This window comes from Varroa destructor, unplaced genomic scaffold, assembly GCF_002443255.2.
Source record: "Varroa destructor unplaced genomic scaffold, Vdes_3.0 BEIS01000007.1, whole genome shotgun sequence".
NCBI classification, from domain to species: Eukaryota; Metazoa; Arthropoda; class Arachnida; order Mesostigmata; family Varroidae; genus Varroa; species Varroa destructor.
The window spans coordinates 9,537,997-9,552,335 of record NW_019211460.1 but is presented as its reverse complement, the minus strand read 5'-3'; the positions used below and the strand labels follow the sequence as shown (position 1 = coordinate 9,552,335).

Genomic DNA, 14,339 nt, shown 5'->3' with positions numbered 1-14,339 from the left:
GGATGTTGGTTGATATGGCTGTCATGTTGACGTCGTATATGTGGTTTCCTGTGTTTCCTGCAAGAGGCGGCATCCACCTGACCATCCATGTTAGCCTTAATGTACGCTTCTTGACAAGAGTCGCCGTTGACAAGGAGCATTCTCATTGAGATTTGGTTGATTTCGAACCGGAGAAACAGTGAGGAAGTTGCAGCCAATTAGAAAATCGGTTTTCATCAGAAACACTTTCGTGTTTTTCGTGTTTTTCCCAACACCTATGGGTGATTCTGTTACGTGTTATCTACGTACGCGTCAATTAGCGGCATCTGTCTATCAGTTGTGGAAAAGTCAAAACTTAAACAAACGACGATAAAATTGGCATTCAAGTAGCTAATGTGACTGTTACGCCATCTAGGAGCGTGTTTAAACTGAAGAACGGCTGCTACCACATTTAGACCAAATAACATCTGATCCAACAAGACGTTACGCCAATGATAAAACTGATACTGGACATCAAAGGCAGCCTTCGTAAAGAGCACCTACGCTGTATGTAGTGATCAGTTTGAGCCGTGATGCGATGGAGAATGGATCAGAATAGGAATCCACTAAACGGGTAATTCTATTTTACCACCCTCCTGTAAGTGTCCGCTAAGGTGCTGGGGCTTTTTTACGCCATCGTTAATAAAAAAAAGAAAAAAAAAACGAATGGGGGCTTACGCCAAGCTAATCATGTTTGATATGGCCATAAAGGCTGATAAGTTGGATCAACTCGAGAACACGGGAACGTGGATGACAGCGATAGGATCGTTTAAATAGGAGGTCACATTGAGATGACACTTTCAATGTCACTGAGCTCTGGTTACGCTTATTGAGATAACTTACTAATGTATAATGGGTCACTTAGAGAAAACGAGGAAACATAATGAAAAGGAGGATATATAATATAGCATAAATTTCTTTCTATTTCAGATGGAGTCATTGTAACAATAGTCAGTTTTCATATAACTTTTCATTGGTAAAGATATTCGCCTTAGGGATCCTACGCTGTCCCAGCGATAGATTAGTTGGTTGTGTATTTGCGTGTTTGTTGAAACACGTTGTGATCTAGGTTCGAATCTGGGAGTCGACAGACCGCGTGTTGGGAGCTAGCTCTGCTATAGAGTGCGTGATAGTGACCGAGACATAAAGAATCTTTGGCTGGAAAACAACTAACTGTTTTTCATTTTACGATACATAGGGAGTGAAGTATCTAAGTTATTAATAAACTTAGACATAAACATATTTTTCTCGATATATGTATAAACCATAAACTAGGCCATTGGTGTTTTAGTCGTAATTAATTACTGCTATATCAGCAGCTGGCCAATAAACAAGCACATCGCTACCAAAAATGCATGCAAAAAATAACTTATTCGGAAAACTTGTCTAGTTTACACTAATTATGAAATTGTTTAAAGAGTAGCTTACCATTGTAGGTTTCTTATTTTAAATTTTTGAAATAATATATAAGGTTAGAAAATCCGTCATACAACTGCTAAAAATATTACTACAAAACAGTTCAATGGAATTGTTAATAATAAAAGTAGACTTACGTTGTTCTGCAAGAACAATGGAAACAAATAATTAGGCACCTATATAGTAATGCAGCTAATTACAATGGGATGCTGCCCGAACCCCTGACCTCACGAATAGGCCATGAATTTAATCAAATTTTCATCGTTTAGTAAGTTCTTTTAAGTATCGTTGATTAGCGATTTATTCTTAATTTAATAAAATTAATGAATAATTATAGCGATAAATATTTAGCGCACTATAAAATCCTTGCGCCTTTTGAGGATGAAACTGGTTGGTGGATAAAATCGCTGCCATATGTTTCGTTTTACAGGAAAGGAGGTCGTGCCTGGATACAAGCCCCCCACGGCCTGCTTTATTTATTCTATATAAATATCCAATAGGACGCTGCTAGCAGCAAGCGTATCGCAAATGTCACTGTCTATTTAGACGTTATTCCAATATTGTCTAGCAAAAGCAGGGCATTGCCGGTTGCTAGTTAAGTGGATATATATAAATATGATTCAGATATTTCGTTGTAATTATAGCAGTTCCCAGTAATCGTAGCAAAAAATCCTACACAAGAGAAGTTACCTTGTAATACATGATGAATGCCTCCGTCCTAACTTGAGCCCGCACAATACATATCCTTTAGAAATATGTTACTGTGCCACTATTACCAGAGTACAATAACTATGGTTTGCAAGCAGAATTCAGTTTGTGGTTTCGAATAGGCCTTTCCTTACCCCCGCGCCCCCTTTCACTCAGAAAAATTTGTTTCATAATTTCAGAACAATGTAATTAGGGAAGTAACTACAAAACTAAACGCAGAAGCTACCTGAAAAAAGAGACAATTTCTAGGATAATCATACCCTAAGCTCATAAGATTTTGATTACCTCCTCGCGTTACTAATTAATCAACCCTGGAATTATTTAACCATGGAACCCCATTAATCAACAATTAAAAAGACCTAGCGTGACACATTAGTTTTCAGCAAAAAAGTTCATCAATATTCCATTATTATAAACGCTATTAGCAACAGCAAGAACGAACATATTATATGTAAAGAAAACAAATACCCTGACAGTATCTTCGCCTCGATTTTAGGCTTTGTTAAAAATTACTCTGCAAATATTGAGCCAAACCCGTTCTCTAAAAATGCAGCTTCATTCACAACATTAATGTACGTACGATCCGCGCTTGTACCACTTTCCTATCAGATCCATAAGCCCCCCATTGCCATAAGGAGGAGCGGGCTGCCGGATTTCCCGCCTCGAGCAATCTACCCTCAAAAACAACAATCTTTAAAGGTATCTATCGTTATAAAGATAAGCATCTACCAATCTTCGGTGACCGATACCATCGCTATGGCAAAGTACTATGAGCGTGGAACGTCAATGCGAACCAGGAAACCAGATTTCAGACCAAGGATTGAAGATGCGCGCCAGTATGTTTAGAACATTTTTATAAACGTGTACTTTTCAGGTGTTCCTTGTTACTGCTTCATGGCTAGGCAGGCTGTACCCAAGTACATCTAATAGGTCGGAGTATCTCTGAAGCGCATGATGTAATATAGAGATGCGAACAAGTTACGAAAAAAAAAATGGCGAACGCATCAAGCTAATATTAAAATACAAGCGAGTCCACCCAGTCTTAAAAAAACCTGGTTTTTATGTTCTTACTTCATTTTTATCGTTTTTATATACCCACAAACTATTTAACTTTGCTATTTTAGCGTCACGATGCTGTCATTTACCGATACATACATCCTATATTTGCTTAACGTTGATTCACGTCAATCTACCTCGTCCTGTTAATAGTTCCATTCTCCGCTATCTCAAACGGTTCGCTTAGCGATAACAATGGCGATATCCACTGTAACCAGCCATTCGACAGAGCGCCGCCCCTAGCAGAAAAAACACTCGTTGGTAGTCTGCTTTCCATATCGTTATGCTATTACACATAGGCGGGCATACTTTCTCGATGGTCATTATTAGGAAATTTCCCGCCATTCGCCGCCGTCCTGGGAACAGAAATCATGGAAATAAAATAGTTCTTGCCATTTGGTCGATGCCATTTACTAAGATGCGCCTACGTGGTGCCGAGGCTTAGCATGAAGGGAACCCACGAAGCGATAAATGGCGGCTAGATTCAGCTATGAGCGAAAACAGCTAGCAAACGACCAACGTACTGTTTGTTGGCTTATTTTCTTATCGAAAAGAACAGCGGCCCGGAGAAAAGCGAAAGAAAACAAGTAAGACAGAAAACTGTCTGTGTAAGTACTGAGCCTGAAACGGTATTATCACGCACGGCTTGATGACATCAGAAGACGGCCGCTTTCATCAGCCGGTGTGGCTGTTTCTAGAAGGAAGTGATTGCCGACGCTAGTTCTACCTCGTTCCAAACTGTTACCATAGCTAGGGTCTTAGTTGTTTCCCTGTACTCCCTGTCCAATTGACGGCGTTCTCTATCTCGATGACGTCATTGTTGTTCCTATATTCAGCTGTACCGCAATATCAAGCAACTTGTCCAACTAGCAACTGAGCCGCTATATTTATCTAGGTTTGCTACTTTTATATATCATGTATTTAGAATTTCGAAATAGCATAGAACGCAGAAGCATAGCCTGGAAGCATACTATTTTATTACAGACTGATTCGGTTGTCCATGATATTGTAGAAAGAGAACGATAACTGAAAGTTCTAAAAGAACGTGTGTTTTATTGTTTTTAAGTAAGAAAAAAATATTTAGTATTACAGGTGTAGGATTTTGGATTACTGAATATTTTCATTGCAATGCAGAATAGATTTCCTGTGTTTCAAGGATACCTATGTGGGGCTCGTTACTGAAAATTGGTTTGTGTTGATGCCGATCATTGTATCTGAATGAGCTCAGCTTGATGGACTTAGCGACCATAACGAACGACGACAGATTTGTACGATACGTGTTGAAAGGTGCACAACGTTGACCGCTGGCCCTTTGCTCTGCAAGCATGTTGCACGTCTTTAACTTCCTACATTAAGGCTTTTCAATAATTCCCACAGAGAATGACTTAGTGTCGAGGAAAATGAATAAAATCAACTTATTTAAGTGCAAACTATTTGTGGCGAATAAACGAGCTACGTGGCAGTCAATAAACATCAATATTATGGGTTTATTAACGAAACGAACCTCGCCGCTTCCTTTGTAACAGCGATAATTGTGTAGAATGAATCAATAAGGAATGAAGAAAGGCTTTGAATGAATGCATTTTCGAATCGCCCCTATCACTGTTACACATTTCCATTATGAATTGCCATTAGAATCATCACAACTTTAATTTATCCGTTAGATAATAACTAACTTACGGACACGCACATAAGTGAAATAGACTAGCAACTTGATGGTAGACAGGAAAAGCCGCCTATCTAACTCAAAATCTGCACGCTTCTGCACAGCCAACTATACAAAATGTACGTACATATATAGAATATGACCAGCTTCCCTTCCTCTGCAGGTCAAGGTCACAGTTGCGTCCTGCGTGTTCACTACTAATTAGATCGATCTTTTTCGGCTGGAGCGTGCTTTGGACCGCTAAAGCGGGCGCTCAGGCAGTCCTTACGCAGTTACCCTTGAACCTGCAATCACGTAACCTCATCGCAGCAGACTCCTCTCCCAGTGGTCTGTATTGTATCCCTTCGTGTACGTGTCTGTACGGATCTGTGCACAAGTGCAAGTTCATTAATATTAAGAGTATACGCATTACCGCCATCATGTACATTGGCTCACTTTGTCAGTGTCCGCAATTCATTGCAAGCCACTGCCGCCTCGCTCTCAAACCCCTTCACAGTCAATAAATCAATCATAAGATGCCAAATAAAGGCTTATAGATCACTTAGTCGTTGGGAATCTAGGTCACATAAACGCGTTTACTAGAAACGTTTATTATTTCCGTCGCTTCATTTAAAAATGTCTTATCGCTAATCAATATTCAATCAATAACTTTCCGCCCAATGATTTAGGCAGATATGCCTGAAATAACAGGATGACCGGAATTTTTGGGAAGCCATTACATTTAAGCAAATATTAATGAAAATACACTGAAGACATATAGTAGCGTTGTAATATAAAGTTGTCTCAGTTTTCGAAATGTATACAACAACGAGTATAAGCTACGTACCTAAAGAAAAAAGGTTTTCCAAGCAAAAATTTTTCCCAATAGAGATCTTGAATTAAATAAAGAACTTATTGGTTTAATGGACCATGACGTACACTATTTAGATTCAACTACTAATTTCTTCTTAAAATTCTATAAATTAAATCAGATGATTATAAATAATCATTGTATGATTCTCTCTATATTTCTCGCACACTTGTTTTGATCGTTACCCTTTGAGCTCTGTGATTTCTGATGGATCAGTTACTAGAGATTTCAAAGATGCTTACATAATACGCATTGGAAAACCAGGAAAAATACTGTTGTTGACTTGAGATATTATGGAAATAAGAATAAATGTCGAGTTGTTGGTTCGCTCATAATTGATATATATATATATATATATAGCAGGTGCTTTTTCCTTCGTAAAACTCGACTCGTTTAGCTTTTCAGACAGGAGTGGGTTCATGTAGATTGAAGTGTCTTTCGAAAAACGTCCTGCTTCACGGATAAATAGTTATGCGATACGTGGCATTATTACCAGGCGCTGTAACTACTATAGATACCGTTGTATAAATGAAAACATTGATCAAATGTAACTTCGGCTAAATTCAAAGCTTAAATCGAAAGGTTCCAGCTGGGAGTCTTCTTGATACCTGGATATCACTGGTCCACGACGCTAACGATTCCGCCCGACATAGAGTCAATCAAAACTGTTCAAAGGTGATAAAATTGCATTTTTTTTTGGTATGCAACTTTCAAATGATCACTTCCCAGATTTGCAATGATATGCTCTGATAAAATCAACGGTCTTCAATCACCATTTTTGACGATCTTGTTCTTTCCCAAGACACTTCGGGATACGATAGGTGTTGTTGGCAAAGGTGCGGTTATAAATGACGATTGACGTCCCGCCTTGCACAATAATGCACGCTGAACTGAAAGACACCACTGAAACTATAACGGCTACTAAACTAAGCCTTTTTATCGAACAAACCGTTTCCCTTTTTTGTCGCCTACAACGATATACGCCTCTACGGAAGGCTTGAGATGATGAAGCGAATACCGGTTACAGTGTCACGCAACATAACATGCCCTCACCACCGCCTGGTTCTCGATCACAAAAGAGGCCAACTGACGTCATAACGCTTAAGTCGACTGACTTAGATGGCTGGAACAACATGTCCTGGAATCATCATCATCATCATCATATTGTCCTGGAACAACATGTTCTCACCGTGGAATAACTTAGCTGAAACCCATTTAACAATTTAAACTTATTCTCATAAACATTTCTACTTTGCACTATTATGGGTTAGCAGGAGCTTCCAGCACATTTTGTATTTTTGGACATCGATTGAGATTTCGCCGATCATAAGCTAGGTGATACTGCGTAAACTGCACGCATCGCAAATCAAGCCCTGGTAGAAACCTCGATGTCCTCTTTAGCTTCAGATATGGCAGAACAACATCTTTAGCAAAGGCTTTAGCAGAAGTGGTTGAAGGCTATACTGCCAGCTGCTAGAGACGTTCTTCGTAGCTTAATATTTAAATCCATAGGAGTCTGTTAAAAAAATCTATTCACTAATTATACTTTATATTTCGTACTAGATACTTGATTGTGTTCGATATCACACTTTGTGAAACTGACATACCGCTAACGAGTTTTCGTGAAAGTAACGATTTTTATGTGTCGTAGAAAAATTGTTGATGAGACGTTGTATTTAATTTTGTATGCCTATACTATGTGTCCATGGAATTTGAACCTGATCTGTCGTATTCCGGCCACAGGTGGCCTGTTGCTTTAAAGAAGCACTAACCGTTGAACGTTGAACGTTCGCGCGAAGGTTCTTTCGAAAAAAAAAAAAACTCTCGGATAACGCCAGATACAGTCGCAACGATCGCTCTAGCCGAAGGGTAGTCAGCAAGGATCTTGTTCATTCACCAATTTGTGTTCAATCGTTTGTAGTATGACTTATTTAACAAGTTTATTGGGCGAAAAGTCAATAAGCTTTATACCGATGACGTACAGGGCTTGCACTTATGAATGATACAAACATGCGAATCGCACTTAAAGGCCTTTGGCCAATAGCGGGGTAACAGGATCTGTGAATAAACCTATTTGGTATGGCCTTCGATGCTAGCTATTTCTCCTTAGTTCGTGTAGAACAAATGCAGCTGCAAAAATAGCAAATACTTCAATGGACGGCGAAGGCCTGTATTCAAGCAGCTTTCGTCAGTGACAGCACTTCAATTTCTCAGGGAAACTTTTTCGTAGGTATTGAGTCTCCCATGAACTGTTGCCATACCAATCTTGAAACCTTTAATGGCTCTCAGGATAACTGTTTTTGGCATCTCATAAAGTGCATATGACTCCTTTTCGAAACCGATGGCAAGCGACAAAAAATAATAGAGATATCCTTGGAGAAGGTACCGTGCAGACGTGACGCCAATTGATTTCATATGGACAACAGCCATTGCTCGTTGGGATATCTATTACATTATACTAAATGACCAGTTCTAATATTGTTTATTTTTCCCAATTGAACAGACTAAAGATACGACTGTTTCAAGCGAAGCATAGGCGTTTGACTGCTTTAAGTAAATGATCCACCTATTATATGGAGGCCAATTTGGCTAACCCTAGTTAGCTAAGCGTAACGATTACTAACACTCGCGGCTCATAAGGACATATTCTACTATTCATATTTTTAAATTCAAAACCTAATTGATAACCCTACAATCGTTTTCGGTGTTACCTAATCATACACAGTACATGTAGCCGAAGTTAGTTCCAGCATTTATTTTTACTGCAGGCAACTTATCCATCTCGCTTAGGTAAAGCGCGAGGGATATATCTCTACGTTTTGTGATGAACCGGATATTCTGCGATAAAATAACAAACGTATTTAATTCGGGAAAGATGTTTATTACAGGAAAAGAAGCTCTGCACAGGTCTTCAATAATTAAATTCACATATTCCCAAGCGGTATTTTCGACAGCTGACGTTCAGCTGCATCATCTGAGGGAGGTATTATTGTACAGGACTGCTTGGATGTCTGTCGATGTTCGAAGGGCCAGAGTAAACCCTTGATGCAATAAATTCAAAAATAGGAATTTCTATATTTATCGTATTTCTCAATGTTTGGATTTTTCACTAAAGGCTCAGGGGGTCCTCGTCCGGTCCTTAAAGCTAGTAGACAAAAACGATACACCTACTGACAGTGATATCTGAACCGTCATGATCTGATTTTTTGGCACTTACGCGTTAAGGACACTATGGACCAGCATTTAGCGAGTAATTTGAAAAAGCTTACACGAGCTTACAACGAGCGATGCTACATGATAGTTAGAACATTGCTCGGAACCGCCGTATAAAGGGAGCTTAACTTGAGAAAATTTGTCAACCTTCTGGTTCTTTAAGCTTTTAATTGCTACTGTGAAATGCGTCCTGCCTAAAGAACAGCTAGTAAAATAGACTATATAGGCACAATAACATAAAATCGATTACTGAACAACCAAATCAATTGAGACTGGGACCTTGTCCTAGCCTTTGAAGCACAAGCTTAGGTGTCCGTTTCAAAGCGATTACATTGTAGGATGCCTAATCTGAATAACAATATATTTTATGCGAAGTATGTTATTTTAAATAACGAATATTATGAATCTAGGGTTGGATAAAGACGTACCATTCGGAAATCCTTTTGATAAACAATAATGTTAATTAAAAAACCTTTGGGTTCGGCACTTAATGCATTGCACTTAGTATAATCTCATTTTTTTTCTCAGCATGCACTTTTGTCTCCGTGGGCTACCGTTTACTGTACAATTTAACAGCCGTAAAAATCACCTACATAGTGGCGGACGCAAGAAGAAGCTCGCAGGTAAAATCTAGTAGGAAATTCAGAGGAAATTCTTTTCGCCCTATAATTTTTCAGCCTAAAATTTGAATGCTTATAAAACCAACATATAGACGAGTATCTGACAAAACTCTCATACATATAATAAATTCCACCCTATTTTTGAACTGTTTGATCGATCTTTCAAGGGTCACAAGATGTTTATTATATTCCGATAACACTTTTCTTTGCTGTTTTGGTTTCTTATTATCTCACAATGGTCTAACGTACGACATCATCCTTCGGACGTAGTAATAATTCATATGTTGAAGGTTGCCGTCCATTATGTGACTTGGCGACCTTCTATTGAAGAGGCTGGCCTCTACGTCAGCATACGAACGAGCAGTAAGCCCGGAAATCTTAAGCAGGTGTTATCCACTAGGCCAGCATGAGCTCTTGATTAACAACAAGTTGTTGGCCTGTAATAGCAGAACCAGTGGCTTCTTCTATTGTTTCTGCTTGACGAGCTGCGGAACGGTGCACCACTTCAAAGTCGAAGGTCCAGGCTGGGCAGTTGGCTGTGGGAGGTCGATGTGCAAGCAGCTTGAAAAGGCTGACTAAAAGAAAGCTCTTTTCTCTCTCGCTCTCTCTTATTCCTGATACTCTCCAGAGGTACAGCTCGGTCCTAGTGCTGGCCCGTTTTATCGTTCGGGGGTGCCTAATCGGGGGCTGTTAAGGCTGGCAGAGCCGGTTACGATGCTATACGCAGTGTGGAAATCTATCAGCTCCAGTAAGCACCTGATATATAAGTTGTTATTTACCTGTCACTGCTTTGGACGATTACTTTACAACAAGCTCAAACGCCTATTTACCACAGTCCGACCAACCGGCAAACGAGCAGTGGCCTAGTAATGGCTTCGAGAGGGCAAATAGGGGCTGGAATCAAAGATAGGAAAGAATCGAAAGGGTGACGAGCGCTCACCAAGCGCGGGTCTGTTCACCGCAACGTGTCCATACCTGCCTAACAAGCGAGCGTTCGACCGGAACATAGTGCTGAAGGAAGTGACGCCAAAAGAAAGTTTTCCAGGCACAGCCAACAGCGACGACTGACGATCAACGTGACTGACGGGAACCAAAAGAAATAGTCGTCTAGTAAAGCTAGAATCGAGCCATAATTATTTGGCAAGAATTTCGGTCGCTGCTTTGCAACTTTAGTCGTTCTGGGCAGAATCTTGCTGCATAAACAATAGTATGGCCCTCGTCATCCAAATAGATGACGACAAAAAGCTTAAAAGCTTTCGAAACTATCGAAATAATGGCATATATACGCAGAAATGGGTTCACGCAAAAAATTAGATTTTTTTTCTATAGTCTCGCGCTGCAAGACTTTCACGAAACCAATAGTCCAGGTAACGCAAGCCACTGCAGAAGTACAACCTGGTGAAGCTCGTTGTTACCATAGATTGTGTGTCTACTCATTCTCTTTATGTAGGGACTATACAAGAATCGTGCAACGAAGCTACGACGCAATATAGTTCATTATGTTTGCCTACTCCATGATACATGATTGGCTGTAACCTCCTCTCTTCTGAGTTTGGGAAGACGACTTTGTTTTTGAAAAGATGTACTTCAGATTTTCGTGAGTGGCTGAAATGGCTAGGATTCTAGCCAGAGGAATAGGGCTGCCTGATCTAATTGCTGGTTCAGGAATTTCTTGTTTGTCACATTCCGAGAAACCAATACGTCGTCTGCTAGTGAGCGTCGTCTGCCACAGTAACAAAAGCTTCCTGTTGCTTTACAAGTCTGTTATCGTAAATCTGTTCTGACAGCAAGTATTTCCTTCAAAATTTGAGCATACAGATAAATAGAAAAAAGAAACGATTTTAACTAACGACAACACTTGTGTCGAACAACAGATTCGACAAAAAAAAAGCGGTCAACAAAAATCATCTGGCGTTGTGAAGGTAATCAATTACAATTATAACACTTATCATGAACTCTCTTGAAACAGAAACTCGTTTCACATGGTAGTATTAATGGTGTTGATAAAGGTACACTTGCAAGCTTGGCACTTCTTAGCGCCTTCTCTTTTAATGAATCGATATACCTACAATCGAATAGATTGTTCGATTTCAATATTGGAAGCTTCTAATTGTTTGAAGTTAATGCGTAACTCTTTCGTGACCTGAAAGTAAATTTGTAGCTTTCGATCGTATTGACAAGGCATTCTTGGCTGGGTAAGAATGCGCCCCACGTCAATTTCAGATGAGGCGTTTCCTATAACTTGCATTGCGGTATGTGAGCTTTAGGATTTTCAATCAGTTAACAATAACCAATGTTAGGCGGTGAAAATATAGGTAAGGATGTAATTTTCTAACATAACAGTCAAATAAAGACTTGGCAAACTTCAAGTGAGATGAAAAAGAAAAACAAAATTCATGTTGAATTCTTTTTTTTTTTTTTTTTTGTATCCCTGCCGTTTTCAGTCATGTTCAAACTTTGATTGGTTCATTAACTAACTGACCGATTTCGGTTGAACCCCACATTTCAGCTGTGTCTTTAAATGGAACTTTTAAAAGCAGACAAAACTGGGGGATGGGCTTGATCTGTGCAAGTCAATTAGTCGGCATTCCTGTTGGCTTACCTCAGGAATGTGCGTTTAGCACATGGGCACGAAAAACCATTTAACTGGGCTTCGCTCCGCATCGGTAGATCAGAGGTATGCAATCAACCCGTATCCAATTCGACTTAACTTTATCAGGCAGATGATAAGAGAATTACATAAAAATAATCAGCCGTCAAACTTAAGTGCTGGCTGCGTAAGAATTTCTCATAACGCTTCTCATTAGATATATCGTATCAGAGTGTGGGCGCTTAAAGTCTATTGATTTTGTTAATTCGTACCATCTTCCCTGTAAAGGTTCCGGACGATATATGATTAAAGTAACTAAGTCATAACAAACCCCAAGTCTGCTATCAAACATTTAATCACGTTTACTTGTTTAAAGCTTGTTATTGTTTGTTAAGAGTACGGAATCCAGGTATGCTTAGCAATATTTATTTGCAACAAGGCATAAAATAAATTTCTTATTCAAATCCTGATGAAAGTAAACAGCTAAGTTTGTAAAGCACGGAAAATTTGCTATAGATCATCATGTACAATCACATATTTCCTACAGTGTGAGGTACAATTCAGTATGATGACATGTAAGGCACAGTTTTTAAGTGGCCAAAGAAAAATTCCAGCGAAAATTAATACGGTCCTATATTAATTGTCCTTATTATGAGATTTCCCGCTACTGGTGATGGTGGTAGAAATTGAAGCAAATACGAATTTCATAAAGAGCTATTAAAATTACTCGCTACAAATCATAGCTATAATTAATAATAATAAAATTGCTATAATTATAAATATATTAGTTTCTCTCCACATCGACCCATTTAAAGGTTTGGACCATTTTTTATATTCGACTTAACATAAATAATCCATAAAAAATCACACCGTATTTTTCGCATTTCATTCGTCGTCCCATAGTAGATGAGTGAAACATTTCCTACTATCTAAGAAATGAAACTTTGGATCATTAACCCATTTGAAATTATAGAATATCTTCTCACAAGAACGCTATCAGTAAGTCCTAGTAAATGATATAGTGTTTCTCTTTTTACCTGATTAATAATTGCCGATACGAATCTCATAAAATAAGCTTAGTTCCCTACTTAAGGATAAATGTAGGTGCACGGAACAGGTTTTAACCAAACATTTACACAGGTCTCTTCTCGAAGGAGCCACTCTGCTTGTTAAGCTAATTACCGCCATATGGTCTTTGTCCCATATGACATTGATTTTTTGAATACATAATTGTTTATATGTAAATTCTGGGCACCCGAACATGTTTACTTAGCCGCATTGTAAAATAGCGGCATTTTAATTTTGTTACTATATTTGTAGCTGATGTCGTATCATTATTTGCTATTTCAAGGACGATAGCCGTCGTTCGTCGTGACGTTTTTGTCAATAATCAGGCATACATCATCCGTATTATTGCAATATGCATAGGAATGGTTATAACCCAGTTTTTACCATTCCAGTACATGACCGTATTCGCGTCAATCGCCAACGGCATCCGCCTTTCTGCATGTCTAAGTGTACTAGAAATACAGTTTAAAAGCGTCTGCTCGTACAGCAACACTCGAATGGCGTCGATTCTAATAATGTTTCACCGACAGCAAATCCTGCTGCGCCTTCCGTCTCTCCTCTCAGCGTCTGCTTTAACTTCAACTACACGGAAGTTTCTATTCTCTGTGGCTCGAGCTCGAAGATGATCGCTAATTCGTGCTTGGTTAAAGTAGATATTTACAAGCGAAATGCGCAGACAGAAAGAGAGATACGCCAGACGAAAAACATCATATTTCAACAACATCGAGAAGTCGAATGTGAAACCCTACATAACCCCCTTCTTACTAATTCTCCCCCACCAAAAGGTGAACCAACGCGACTTGTCTCTTCATGAAAACCCTCTGCCAAAGCTGAGGCGAAAGAGAACCTATGCTGTCTCGTGAACATTCAGTAGGTCATGACCAAGATGGCTTTTTACAAACTGTGCTATTAGCATGAACCAGCTATCTGCTGGTTCGCCGGTTTATAACACTAACGTGCTTAGATGCACCAGCATTATGTATTATACGTGATCCGTGTATTCTGCCTATTGGGGTATCTACCATCGGACAATGAAACAGTGTTCTCGAAAACGCCTTCTTTTTTGCAATTGTTGTCTATATCACAGATACCCTCATCGTATTGATCTATTTTCCAGTTACTTGGGCCTAACCT

General features: G+C 39.2%; 2 protein-coding genes across 24 annotated transcripts in view; one reads left to right on the top strand and one right to left on the bottom strand.

Moving 5' to 3' along the window:
- Window positions 1-14,339, bottom strand: part of LOC147754286 (uncharacterized) — a 120,624-nt gene that overhangs the window by 82,656 nt on the left and 23,629 nt on the right. Inside the window, exon 3 of one of the 23 annotated variants that reach the window (XR_015316444.1) lies at window positions 4,249-6,918. The exons of the other annotated variants lie outside the window; for them this stretch is intronic. The gene's annotated coding sequence lies outside the window, so the exon portion shown is untranslated. Of the gene's footprint in view, window positions 1-4,248; window positions 6,919-14,339 lie in introns of those variants that run through there. 23 annotated transcript variants of the gene reach the window in all.
- Window positions 11,332-14,339, top strand: part of LOC111253830 (uncharacterized) — a 48,740-nt gene continuing 45,732 nt past the window's right edge. The window contains exons 1-2 of the transcript XR_015316426.1: window positions 11,332-11,469; window positions 12,057-12,224. The gene's annotated coding sequence lies outside the window, so the exon portion shown is untranslated. The remainder of the gene's footprint in view (window positions 11,470-12,056; window positions 12,225-14,339) is intronic.